Below are 13,617 nucleotides of genomic sequence, written 5' to 3'. Positions count from 1 at the left end.
TCATCTATATATAATGCAGCCAGATCTCAGATGGTGACTCTCAGCTCCAAACCTACCCCTCTACACTCAGCTTTGTGGTGCTGGGGCTAGGGCTCTGCAAACCATCTTTCACGTCTGCCAGCTGGGTCTCTGGATGCTGCGAGTAATGGGTACTAGAGAGAGACTAGAGGCTGGAGGAGAGAGAGACTTGCTTCCCTATGTTTGCTCACTGTTCTGTTGAGGTCATCCAGCATGAATGCGTCATTCCAACAGCAGCAGTTAGCTTCAGTAAGAGCTGATTCCAGTTCCCAATTTTTCCACACTCCAGGAACCAACCACCTTGTGCCACCTCAGAGGCACCAGGACCAGATCCACAGGGTCCTTCATCTGAGCTTCTCTGTTCCAATAGCCTCAACCTCTGCTCCTTGCTCCCTGAGCTCCAGTGGCGAGAGTTGCTTCCTTCAGTTACTATCTCTGCATTGCCTCAACGTTCCCTTTTTTCTTTTCAGTCCTCTACTACCTGCTTATATTTTATATCTTTCTATTAAATTACTTCTGTGAAAATAACTATTTTAGAAAATAGAGTGCCTATTCTCCTCACCAAACCCTGCCTGATACAGTATGCAAGCTTATTTTTCTGCCCTGTAATTTGTCTACACACACACAAAAAAAGGAAAGAAAGCAAAATTTGACACCTAGTGGAGCTTCACTAGCAGATGACTGTTTAATTTTTCAACAAACTAGCAAATACCCTCTCCCCCTTGTTGACACTGGCAGAAAACACATGGCAGATATCTTGGCTAGATTTTCAATTGTTCTTTTCCTTGTTGTTGCCTGTTTTGGAGTTAAACTATAATGCTGAAAATTTTATTAGTCAAAATTATTTATTTCACATAAAGGAAAAGTAATTCCATCTTGAGCAAGAAAACAGAGCTGTGGAAACTTCAAATGTTCCTATATTCATCTCCTGTGGCTGCTATAACAAATTACAACAAACTTGGGGGCTTAAAACAATAAAAATGTGTTCTTTCACGGATCCAGATGCCAGAGGTCTGGAATCAAGGTGTCAGCAGGAATGTGCTACCTCTGAAGGCTCTATGGGAGAACCCGCTCTTTGCCTCTTCCAGTTTCTGCTGGCTATTGTTGTCCTTGGCATTCCTTGCCTTGTGCCTGCATCACTTCAATCTCTCTGCCTCTGGGATCACAGTGGCTCCCCCTCCTTGTGTGTCTTCTCTGTGCATCTGTCTCAGAACTCCTCTGCCTGTCTCTTATAAGGATACACATGATTACACTTAGAGCCCACTGAACAATCTACTGTACAGATAGCCCCTTCTTTCAAGTTCCTTAATTAATCAGTTATTTTACTATATAAGGTAATATTCACAGAATCTGGGAATTAGAATATGGACATATCTTTTGGGGGGTCACCATATAGCCCACTCTAGTCAACCCTCAGTGACCCCTTTCTTCCTTTTATTGTCTTACTTTTGAAATGGGAATATCTATAGTTATTATACTATGTCTATCCCACCATTGTATTTCGGAAACAGATAACTTGTCTTCTAGTTTTCACAGGTCTACATATGGAAAGAAATGTTGCTCCAAGGTGGATCATACCCAGAGTCTCACCTCTACCTTATTTAGATTATGTAGATTATTAGATCTGGAACTTTTTTAGCAACGATGTTTAAGTCAAATTTTTGGACTTGGAGTTGATGCTGAAATGGGTTGAGACTTCTGGGGATTTGGGGATGGGGTGAACACATTTTGCCTATGGGATGAACATGATTTGGTGGCAAACCAGAGGACAGAATACAGTCAGCTAAATTGGTCCCCAAAAAGATATGTCAACGTCCTAATACCCAGAACCTGTGAATACTGCCTTAAATAGCAGAAGATGTGATTAATGATCTTGAGAGAAGGAGTTTATTCCAGATTATCCAAGTGGATCCTAAATGCAATCACATCTATTCTTACAGGAAAAAGGCTGAGGTTTTGACTCAGACACATAGAGAAGCCAGACAAAGAGAAGCAACATGATCATGGAGGCTCAGACTGGACTGACGCAGCTACAAGGCAAGGAGCATCAGGGAATGTCAACAGCCACCAAAAGCTGGAAGAGGCAAGGAATGGATTCTCCCCTAGAGTGTTCAGAGACAGAACAGCCCTGTCAACAACTTGATTTCAGACTTCTGGTCTCCAAAACTGTGAAAGAATACATTTTTATCATTTTTAGACAACAAGTTTGTGGTAATTAGTTAGAGCAGCTCCCAGAAATAATACAGTTCCCAAAAGATAAAAAAAGTAACAAAATGCAAAAAACTGTTCTGATAACATCCTTAAACTAAATCCAGATTTGGAGAAAAAAAATTAACAGCCAAAGGACTTGTAGTTCTGCCTCCATGGTGGGGAGGGGAGAAAGTAAGTACAGAATCAGTTGTCCTAGTTCAGTTTTTTTTTTTTTTTTTTTTTTGCTGTACGCGGGCCTCTCACTGTCGTGGCCTCTCCCGTTGCGGAGCACAGGCTCCGGATGCGCAGGCTCAGCAGCCATGGCTCACGGGCCCAGCCGCTCTGCGGCATATGGGATCCTCCCGGACCAGGGCATGAACCCGTGTCCCCTGCATCGGCAGGCGGACTCCCAACACTGCGCCACCAGGGAAGCCCCCCCTAGTTCAGTTTTTTAAGTACAAAAGTTATTGCTGTTTAGTTGGATTTTTTTTTAATTGTTGAAGTTAAATGAGAGTTTCAAGAATCAAAAAGTGCTTTAAAAATTAGTACATCATTAAATTTATGGAGCTAATCAATTCCTCTTAATAATGACTCAGATTTTCCCCCAAAAGACAACGTGTAGCTATAGTGACATTCACTTGTGTGATGTGTTTCTAAATATTATAGAATGCCAGGCTCTAGCAATTCAAATCATCCCAACGGTGTTTTCTGTTCACTACTATAGATTTCCAACCTGAAATCTTTCCAATCAGACAGTGCTTTTGCAAAATAAGTGAAAGAAACTGTAATATGGCTGTCTCCTTAATAAAAGAGAGGGGGAAAGTTTTCTAGCATTTATCTTAATGTGTTCAACAATTTAAAATCCTCTGAAACTGTTTTTCTTTCATTCATCAAGCTCATGAGAAAAGTAATTTTCCTAAAGGCAAGAAAAACTGTAAAAGAAGTAACAATTCACTTTACAGCCTCTTTCAACTTACGATACCTGTGTGTTTCAAAACTTTTTAAAGAATCTAGATATTATCATCCTGGGTTAGATCTAGAGATCATCTAACAACCAACCCAGTTTCCTGCCTTTCATAGGTTTCAAGGAAAGTGCTTGCTAACCACAACTTTAAAGCATTCTATCATGTCAGAAATATCTTTGTTTCCCTAACTTATTAGATCTGTCAACTGGAGAAGTAAATGCCTAAATTTGCTTTCATTTTTTTTTAATGCTGAGTGATTCAAATATGGTATCAGGTAGGAATGAGTTAATTTAACATCGAGAAAAATATTTTCATGAAATGACAAATTATACTCTAAGAGTACCAGAGGTCATTGGCTTCCAAGGTCAATAGTAACTAGAAGCTCTGAAAGACCTTCTTGTTCTGTTACCACCTACCTCAGGCATATGGCACACTGGTCTTACAGGAAGTAGAAAAGCTTTCAAGGTCCCCTACCCCACCAACACATAAACAAACAGACAGACTACCAGACTTTAGCCTTAGACAATGGGAAGGGGACAGTTAGGAGCCTAGAGGTCTAAGCAAAACTGCCGAGGGCCATGGATGGAAATACCTGGGGGCAGCTGGCAGAGGTGCGGAGTTGGTACCTGAGCTGCTGGGTGTGTCAGTAAATAGGCACCAGCATGACCAGAGCCAGATTGGACCAGCAGACTAGGAAAGGGCAAAGTCACCCAGCGTAACCACAAGCCCCATGATATAGCTGCATGTTAATTCTTGAACAGAGTAAGCTGAACCTGAGACTTATTCCACTATCAAACACTTAATGAGGAGTAGGATATTTGCATGGTCTTAATGTCTCCTCACAGACTGTTTATTGGTTGCAAGGGCTGGGTGGAGTGTAATTATACTGCAGATAAATCAAGTGATCAAAATTATCATCACGTATGAGGGATAGAAGGATATGTGCAACCTCTGTATGTGAGACCCTGAGAAGGATGTATCACCTATCCAGGATCATAGAAAAGAATTAGAAAATGTTTCTAAGGCAGTATTTAAAATAGCATCAAAAGCTTTAAAATACATTACAAATGATGGGTTATAAAACTTTAGTGAAAACACTGAAGTAGACCTAAATAAATGGAAATCTATCTCATGTTTGCAGAGGTATCATATAAATGTCACTTTCTATATCATAAAAATGTCAAGTTTTTATATCATAAAAATGTCAGTTTTCCCCAAATTGATTTATAAATTTAATGCATCTCCAATCAAAATTCCAATGGGGCTTTTCACAGAATTAGAAAAATTGGTCGTAAAATTTCTCTGGAAGATCAAAGAGCCAAGAATAATACTTCAGAAGAAAAGGAAGGAGATTTGCCCCACCATATATATAGACTCATTATAATGCTATACTAAAAAGGCAATATGGCATTAGCATAAGGAAAGAAAAACTGACCAATGGAAAAGAATAGAAACCAAAAATAAGCCCACACTGTATATTGAATTTTGATGGGCAGTAGAGGTAACATGACCAATCAGTGGAGAAAGAAAAAACTAGGCAACAAAAGAAGGTAAAACAAAATGGTTATTCATATAAAAAATTTAAAAGAGATTGTTACCTCATCCCAAACATAAAAGTCATATAACATTAATGTTGAAAGCAAAACTTTGAAACTAGAAGATAATAAAAGTTAATAACTTTCTGCCCTTGAGGTATGGAAGGACAGCTTCAACAAGACAGAAAGTTCCCAAGTTGTAAAAGAAAAAAACCTGATAAACTTGATTATATTAATATTAGATCTTCTATTCATAAAAGAAGCCTTAATAAAAGAAAAAGTCAAGCTAAAACCTGGAAAAAATGTTAACAACAACACGTAAAACTGACAAAGGATTAGTATTAAAATATATAAAGGATCTCTAGAAACCAATAAGGAAAAACACAAAACATATAAATGAGCAAAAGAGGGACTTCCCTGGTGGTACAGTGGTTAAGAATCCACCTGCCAATGCAGGGGACACGGGTACAATCCCTGGTCTGGGAAGATCCCACATGCCACAGAGCAACTAAGCCTGTGAGCCACAACTACTGAGCCCACGTGCCACAACTACTGAAGCCTGCACGTCTAGAGCCTGTGCTCCACAACAAGAGAAACCACCGCAATGAGAAGCCCGTGCACCACAACGAAGAGTAGCCCCTGCTCGCCACAACTAGAGAAAGCCCGCACGCAGCAATGAAGACCCAATGCAGCCAAAAATAATTAAATTAAATTAAATGTTTTTAAATAAGCAAAAGATAAACAGGTGTTTATAGAAGAAACACCTATTGAGAATAAACCTATGCATAATGAAACCTATTTTTAAACATATTTGATTGGAGAAAAAACAAAACAAGAAATCAGACAATATGAAATATTGTAAACAATGGAGATTAGTGTGATTTCTTTACATTTCTGGAGGTACAGCAACTTTGAAAAACAATTTGCATTATCTTATAAAGTCACATATAATGATATTCTGTAACCCAGTAATTTTCACAAGAGAGAGGTGGGCTAATAGGCATAGACATAGTGTTCATAATGTTAAAATACTGGAAAAACATGTAAAATACCCATCAATAAACAAATAGGTAAATCAACTGTGGTACGTATCATAATATAATGTTATACAAAAGTAAGAATGAATAAAATACAAGTACAGGCAACAACATGAATGAATGACAAAGTAGAGGGTCAAAATGGCATGTCCCAGAAAGCAATGTAGAATGGTAAAGTTATTACAGCTTCTATTATTACTCTGTTATTAAAGTAAACTGAACAATATATTGCTTAGGCATATAAATATATGGGGTAAATAATTTCATGAAAAGCAAAAGATAACAAAATTTAGGATAGCATGCATGTCTGTGGAAACGCAACTGGAGTAGCACACAGAAATAAATATAAGTTATTGATAAATTTCTAGTTCTTCATTAGCAGTGATTTTCAGGACAGTGGGCGGGAGAGTGTCATACATAGACTAACGATGATAATGTGTCACCAACCAAGCACTGTTACAATTAATAAAATTTTGTTCACCTGAGATTTTTTTTTTAAGTCCTATAAAGTTCTCACAACATTCAGGGTACTCTATTCAACTCTTCAAGATGAATTGCTTTAAAAGAGTCATTTGCTTTTTTCCTATTTCTTTTAGAATTCATATTGTTATTTATTGGTAAGGGGAAGAAGAAAGAGAATAGAGAGTGAATGGGCAAATAAAGAGATATTTCCAAGTCTTCCCTGATGCTTCTGTTGCTGAGAGAATATAGTAGTCACTGGAACCTAGGCATTTTCATATATTACACTCATAACTACATCTATTTGAGAACAAGCTAGAGAAGGTTCACATGTTGTCATAACCCATAATTTTGCTCAGATGTAAATGTGAATAATATGTATAGTACTTCTCATCAAATTGTAGTGTGCATGAGAATCACTCAAAGTGTTTGGAAAAAATGCAGAGACTCTGAATCAGTAGAACTGACCTGGGGTCAGGGAAACTACACTTTTCATCAGCCTTCAGGTGATTCTGTACATTTTGAGAAACACTATGATAAAGAGCTAGTGAGTCCAGAGGTAAATGCCTCTCAACAAAGCTATGTAGTCTTTTCTTCATCAATGAATTCCACAGCTATATTATTAGTTGGGAATTTGTACTTTCCAAATGGTCCTACAACATCCTGGTGACTGTCAAGAGATGACTGTAAATCTAAATCTAAAAGTCTGCATCTCACACTTACCCAGTTATACCTCATCCAAACATGAGCATCTTAGGAATCATTTTAAGCTGATTACAAAGCATAAAGAAGGAATGCAGAAAAGTGGCAAATCTCACTGAATACAGAGTGAGGAACACTTTCTGTTTCTGCAATTTAATTTCCTTCCCCATTCCTCCAGTGGGGCAGCCTGGCACCATCTTGGTAACTACTGAGATTTCCCCACCGTTCACAGCAGCAGGGCTGCCTGGACCTTGTACACTCTTATCCCCACCACAGGCAGACTTGAAGGTCTTTGCCAAACACAACATACACTCTCAGACTCTGTTAAATTCCATCTGGCAGTGACGCCATCCAAGCAGTCCCAGCACTACCCTAGGCCATGGCTCCCAGCTTTTCATTTCAAGGTCAGGTTAGGCACCCATCTCTATACCACCAAAACTCCTAAGAAGCAAGCTTTCCTGGCCATTTCTTGCAAAAACACACCAAGGTATTGTTTTCAGGGAATAAACAAGGTCTGGTGCATTGCACTTTTGATAAATGGAAGAGTAAGTACTCCATGCTTTCTACATCTTTAACTGTGTGTTTCTAATATCTTACATTCCTCATTGACTACAATTGGTTCTTTTCTTCCTTTAATCAGGCATATTCTAAAAACTAAACTGTCTTGAGGCATTTGGCTCAAAGTATCTATACACTTACTGGCACAATTTTTCATAAATAAAATGTACCAGAATACATGTGGTTGGGGCATCATCGATGACTGTCCTACATTATGGGTTCCAAATTTGTTTATTAGGCCCCCTCAATATGCGTGTAGAGGACTCTCACCCATCACCTTTCCATTGGGTATTTTTTCTTAGGTTTACATGGGCCCTAAGGCTAAGAGGAGATGTACACATGGGATAAATTATATGGAAACTGAGCAAGTCTTAGGCAATGACAGAGGTTGCTCCTGTCGAGGGGGTACCAAAGGAGGTACTGGCTTCCAACAAAGTGAAAGCTTCACCATCTGCTATCTAAAAGAACTGTTGTCATTCATATATGTAGGCGAAGGTGGGCTGCCTCTGAGGAAATCTGGGAAGTCAGTTGACCCAGTTTCCACATAGATCCTGGATGTGCAAACATGTCCCTTCTTGCATGTTATGGACTGAATTCTGTTTCCCAAAATTTGTATGTTGAAGTTCTGAGGTACCCCCTAATACCTCAGAATGTGACTGTATTTACAGATAGGGTCTTTAAAGAGGTAATTAAGGTAAAATGAGGTCATATGGGTGGGCCTTAATACAATCTGACTGGTGTCCTTACCAAAAGAAAAGCTTTGGACACTGACATGTACATGCACAAGGACAATGTGAGGACACAGTAAGAAGGCGGCCATCTGTAAGTCAAGGAATGACCACAGAAGAAACTAAACCTGTCAACACCTTGATCTTGGACTACCAACCTCCAGAACTGTGAGAATTAACTTCTGTTATTTAAGCCACCCAGACTGTACTATTTTGTTATGGCAGCCACAGCAGATTAATACAATGTCCAATAAACCCTTGGGCTCTTCTGGGTAGCAGCTACTTTCTCTTTTGGCGGCAACTTCTCCAACACCAGCTCCTTACTCCTACCCCCTACATGCATCTTGTAATCTCCTTTCATCAACTTCTTCACGCTTTCCTCACTACTTGTATTACTTTCTTAGGGTTGCCATTAATAAAATAATACAAACTAGGTGGCTTAAAAGAGGGAACTTTATTCTCTCACAGTTCTGGAAGCTAGAAGTTCAAAATCAAGGTGTCATCATGGTGATGCTCCCTTTGAGACTCTGGGTAAATACTGCCTTGCCTCTTCTGAGCTTTTGGAGGCAGCTGCTGTTAACCTGACATTTCTCCAGCAAAGATGGGTCTGTTTAAGATCAGCAGAGAATGGCAACCTGCAGTCTGCAACCATGGTGAGCCCTGCATGGTAAGGGAAAAGGAACGCTTTTATAGAAAGGAAAAGGAACTTGGGAGGGCTGTAGTAAACAAAGAGTCCATGGCTTTTCATTGGCTGAGTCCTTCCTGGGAAGAAGAGGAGTCTTCCTGTGGGGCTCTGCTATCATCGCAGATGAGAGGGCGCCCCCTGCTGGTCTCCCAACTCTATTTAATGGAGGTTTCTGTAATTTTTTTACACTGGCAATCCTTGGCACTTCGTGGCTTACAGCTGCATCACTCCAATCTTTGCTGCTGTCGTCATGTGGAGTTCCCTTGTGTTTCTTTGTCTTCTTGTGGTATTTTCCTCCTCTTGTTAGAACATCAGTCATATTGGATTTAGGACCCACCCTAATAACCTCATTTTAATTTGATTACATTTGCAAAGACCCTGTTTCCAAACAAGATCATGTTCACACATACCAGAATTTAGGACTTCAACGTACCTTTCTGGAGGACACAGTTCAACTCACAACACCACTCAACTCGGGAAAAATTTAGATTTTCTGTCTCAAAAACCCCATCTCCTTTCATGTTTCTGATCAAAATGCTTTGTGCCATGAATTTCCTTCCTTCCGCCTCCTCTGCAATAGCCCCTACATTTTTCTAATGCTTTCGGGACTTCTAAGAAATAGTAACCCCCACCAACTCTACCAGAGCTGGGTTTCTTTGTTTGTTTTCAACTCTTTTGTTCAGTGCTATATCCCCAGCACCCAGATCAGTGCTTGGCACTTAAAAGGGTCCATAAACATCTCTTGAATAAACAACTGGCTACAAAGACTTGTCAAACACTTCACTTTCTGACTTGCCTCATACCTGCTCTTGGGCAAAAAGCCCAGTGCCAGCTAATTCCTTAAATATGAGGATGGGAAAGTAGAAAATATTAGAAGAAGAAAATCTTAATAACTACAAAAATTATCGAGTTACATGCTACGATAGCCAAAGGATAGATTTCCAAAATAAACCAAAATCACGTATCAATAGGCAACTCAAATGATTTACTAATGTATAAAAACAAGTTATAGTCTTTTTTCTTAGACGTGAGATAGGAATTTTAAATATGTGCTGTCTCATTTAATATTAAGACTTAGAGGCTTTTCAGAAAGTCATTAGAGAAATCATTAACTAGATACCTCTGAATAGCTAAAGTTGGCCTCCTGAAACATGTCAGCCTACAATAAAGATATACTTGACGCTGGAATAATCTGACTCAGTGGTTGAAAACTGTACAACATGTATTATAGCTTAGAACCGAGAAAAAGAGAATAATCTTATTTTCAAAAATCACTTTATGTGGTGGATGGACCTAGAGTCTGTCATACAGAGTGAAGTAAGTCAGAAAGAGAAAGACAAATACCGTCTGCTAACACATATATATGGAATTTAAGAAAAAAAAATGTCATGAAGAAACTAGGAGTAAGACAGGAATAAAGACGCAGACCTACTAGAGAATGGACTTGAGGATATGGGGAGGGGGAAGGGTAAGCTGTGACAAAGTGAGAGAGTGGCATGGACATATATACACTACCAAACGTAAGGTAGATAGCTAGTGGGAAGCAGCCGCATAGCACAGGGAGATCAGCTCAGTGCTTTGTGACCGACTGGAGGGGTGGGGTAGGGAGGGTGGGAGGGAGAGAGACGCAAGAGGGAAGGGATATGGGAACAGATGTATGTGTGTGGCTGATTCACTTTGTTGTCGAGCAGAGACTGATACACCACTGTGAAGCAATTTTACTCCAATAAAGTTGTTAAAAAAAGAAAAAAAGACGTACCAAAATGTTCATTGCAGCTCTATTTACAATAGCCAGGACATGGAAGCAACCTAGTGTCCATCATCGGATGAATGGATAAGGAAAATGTGGCACATATATACAATGGAATATTACTCAGCCATAAAAAGAAATGAAATTGAGTCATTTGTAGTGAGGTGGATGGACCTAGAGTCTGTCACACAGTGAAGTAAGTCAGAAAGAGAAAAACAAATACCGTATGCTAACACATATATATGGAATCTAAGAAAAAAAAAAAAGGTCATGAAGAACCTAGGGGTAAGATGGGAATAAAGACACAGACCTACTAGAGAATGGACTTGAGGAGATGGGGAGGGGGAAGGGTAAGCTGTGACAACATGAGAGAGTGGCTTGGACATATACACAGTACGAAACATAAAATAGATAGCTAGTGGGAAGCAGCCGCATAGCACAGGGAGATCAGCTCGGTGGTTTGTGACCAACTAGAGGGGTGGGATAGGGAGGGTGGGAGGGAGGGAGATGCAAGAGGGAAGAGATATGGGAACATATGTATATGTATAACTGATTCACTTTGTTATAAAGCAAAAACTAACACACCATTGTAAAGCAATTATACTCCAATAAAGATGTAAAAAAAAAAAAGAATATCCCATCCAAAGAAAGAATGAAGATCTGAATTGTTTTCACATAGTGCGCTACAAGCTATCTGATAAATGAAGTGAGATACAGTTCAAAGAGTAATTTGAACACAGTATTATTTGAAAATTGCAATTCTTAGAATAGAAACGGTGGAATGGGGGAAGGGCACTGTGGAGCCTTTAAAGTTTCAAAGGGAGGGACTTCCCTGTTAGTGCAGTGGTTAAGACTCCACGCTCCCAATGCAGGGGCCCCAGGTTTGATCCCTGGTCAGAGAACTGGATCCCACATGCATGCCACAACTAGGAGTTCCCATGCCACAACTAAGGAGCCCACCTGTCACAACTAAGACCTTGTGCAACCAAATAAATAATAAATAAATATTTTTTAAAGTTTCATAGGGAAAGAATCTGGGAGTCACTTATTTTTCAATTACTGAAAGGTCTATGCTAAAATATTTTTATGTACCCAAGTCATTACATTTATTTTTTTATATAACAACAACAACAAAGACCTGCAGGTTTTATGGAGCATAGTGAAATGCCAATATTTTTGCCATTTTACAGATGAGGAAGCCAAAAGGTTAGAAAATAAATAACTGTTTAAAGTCGCAAAACTAGTAAGTGGAAGAATTGGGCTTTGGACCCATCAGATGCAAGGTAGAAAGATTAATGAAGATCTCAAAGACATTCCATGGTCAATGCTGACTCTGGTGTTCAAGAAAGTCAATATGACTCAAGAGAAAATCATCTCCCCTCTCCCAACATCTGAATTTGGGTTTGGGCTTATTACCAATGACTACAATTCCCATATTATTGCTCATAATTTTTCTAGCTCTGTTATATAGGAGGATCTCAAAGCACTTTTAGTCACTGTAAATGATCAAATTGTTAACATTTATACTTGCTGTCAGATTATAAATCAGTTTACTACAATTACCTAAATCTTCACTGAACTGTTGAAAAATTACATTATGCATTATTAAATAATATCTCTCAACTTGATACTTTCTAAATCAAGCAGTGGCCTTTCTTCATGCTGCAAGATAATGCACTCTTATCTTTTGAAAGACCAGAAGAAGAAAAGGACATTTTATGCCACTCTAGAAAAATAAAAACAAAAAATTTTTTAAATAAATAAATAAGAAAATCTGTGGGAGAAATGAATATATACAAAGTAAGCAGTAGTAGAAGGAGACAATAACTTTTTTTCAGGGGATATGGCAAAGAACATCCAGTAAGAATGGAGTATACTTGTATTAGATACATCAAATGCATAGCCTCAGATTGTCTCCATCTCACCTGTCCTCTGGGAATTCAGCCTGTTTCACTAAGTTACCACCTCATAGGCCAACTCAAAGACCCAGAACGCTGGATGGTTCAGCCATCTGCAGCTGAAAAAGCCTGTACAGTCATCTCTCCATCAGTGTGAGAGACTGGTTCCAGAATACCACATGGATGCCAAAATCCACAGATGCTCAAGTCCCTATATAAAATGGCCTCATATTTGCATATAACCTACACACATCCTCTCTTACAGTTTAAAACATCTCTAGATTACTCATAATACCTAATACAATGTAAATGCTGTATAAAAATAATGTAGATGCTATGTAAATAGTTGCCTGCACATAAATTCAAGTTTTCCTTTTTGAAACTTTCTGGAATTTTTTTTCCAAATATTCCATGGATGCAGAACCTATGGATATGGAGGGCTGACGGTAGTCTGATTCATGAAGTACCAGCTACAAGACAACAAGTCTGGATTCCGAAGCTTCACAACCTAATGACATAACCCAAATATGAAGGGGTGTCAACTCCCCATATGGTTTACTTTGACCAAGAAGAGACTGGAGATGGCAGGGAACCAGCAGACAAATTTGCTTTGCATTTCCCCCTACAGAGGACCATTTGGGGATACAGTGCTTCTAAACATCCTGCCAGGAGACCTCTTGTGTGGCTGGAAGACCACCTGTGTCCCTTTGTGAAACAAAAGATAAACTCAGTAATGCACCACCTTATGTTTGCTTTCTTCCTTCTTTACCTAACTTCCCCTTTTTCTCACTCTCACTGCCCTGGCATTGGATTCCCAATGAAGCTTTAGCACCTAAGCTTTGCCCCAGGCTCTGTTTTCCGAGGACTCTAAAAACAGTCCAATGTACTATTTGAAAATTGTCAATGCACAAGGTATAAAACTGGGTTTATAATGAGCCTTCTAATTAGTAGAAAAGATAAATACTTACATGATAAACAGGGATCATGCTGCTTATTCATAAAGCCCAGCACACTTTTTGTGCTCAATACATAAGTCAACTACAAATACCCATCAACATTAGCATTTTAGTAGCATACCATGGGGGGGAAATG

The 13,617-nt window shown here is 39.1% G+C and overlaps 1 long non-coding RNA gene across 1 annotated transcript in view; it reads right to left on the bottom strand.

Moving 5' to 3' along the window:
- LOC132496088 (uncharacterized) overlaps positions 1 to 13,617 on the bottom strand; it is a 356,225-nt gene that overhangs the window by 167,469 nt on the left and 175,139 nt on the right. The window lies entirely within an intron of this gene.

The sequence above is a fragment of the Mesoplodon densirostris genome, chromosome 9 (genome assembly GCF_025265405.1).
Source record: "Mesoplodon densirostris isolate mMesDen1 chromosome 9, mMesDen1 primary haplotype, whole genome shotgun sequence".
Classification (NCBI taxonomy): domain Eukaryota; kingdom Metazoa; phylum Chordata; class Mammalia; order Artiodactyla; family Ziphiidae; genus Mesoplodon; species Mesoplodon densirostris.
This window is presented reverse-complemented; position numbering and strand designations above follow the sequence as displayed.